The following is a 1300-nucleotide window of genomic DNA, read 5'->3' on the forward strand; positions in this document are numbered from 1 at the left end:
ACGCTTGGATATATACAATAAAAACAACCGACAATGTAGCTATCTCGTGCGAGAATCGAGACCAGGCAATGAATATACAATTAAGTGGAATAGGAATATTAAAGTTAAACGAGGACTGCAGGGGCTACACACCACAAATGGTGCTAACACCAAACAGGCATTTAAATTCGACACATTATAAAGATTTTATATCAAACATAGGTATAACATCAAATTTGACAATCCCCACTTCTATAAAGAAAAGAATAAGTAATGTTATAACACATACAAATTCCGTAGTAAAATTAACCGATCTAAGTCAATACTCTAAATCCATTGAGGAAATAGAACAATTAATACAAGAAGAAAAGGATAAAAAGACCACAAGGGATACTACTGATTTTCACACCTATTTGTTTTATCTAATAATAATAATAGTAACGGGTATCATTATAATAAAATGTAAAAAGAAAATGAGTAATAACCGATCAGTAAATAGAATTAGGCGACACCTAGTATCATTACAGACAGCTAGAGAATTGGACGAAGTCACGCGTTTATAAGTAGGGTCACGTTAGGGTTACCATATTTTATTTCGCAAAAACCGGGACAACATTTTTAAAATTTTTTAAATTTATTTTCTGATAATACAATATACTTTGTAACACACATTATATGGATAATAATATTTGAAGCTTTAAAAATTAAAGAATACATAATAAAATATAACATTTTTAATCTGTGTCCGATGTGTTCTCCGTCGGCAGAAAAGTCTGAGTTGTTTGATACTTGGCTGAAGCTAATGTATTACTAAAATATATTATAACCTGATTAAATATGAAAACTAACCTTTACACAAAATTAAATCATGTATGGGCGAAATAACTACAAACGAATCTTAATAAATAAATCAATTCATAAACAAATCTTAAATTTTACGGCTACTATCATTTCTAATAATTTTAATTTGATTAATCATTATTTAAATACATCCTATACTTAAGGCTTTGCGAATATTGTCACGAAGCGCAAATACTGTTATACATATATTTACATTTTACATAAATAATAATAGTATAATGACCAATCGATATTAATACTTTGTCTTGTTCCAGACATAATACATAATACAAATATCTCAAAATGTATAATTATTATCAAAAATAAAGTTGTCTCACATATAATCATTTTTTTTACAGTCACAACATCAAATTCATTATAATGGACTTCGAATTCACTATGATAAATAAAAAGGATTTATTACTTGTATCGGGGTCGTTATCAAACAGTCTCGATAAATATAGACCAATTAAAATTGAGG

Source organism: Acyrthosiphon pisum, unplaced genomic scaffold, assembly GCF_005508785.2.
Source record: "Acyrthosiphon pisum isolate AL4f unplaced genomic scaffold, pea_aphid_22Mar2018_4r6ur Scaffold_16082;HRSCAF=16741, whole genome shotgun sequence".
Taxonomy (NCBI): Eukaryota; Metazoa; Arthropoda; class Insecta; order Hemiptera; family Aphididae; genus Acyrthosiphon; species Acyrthosiphon pisum.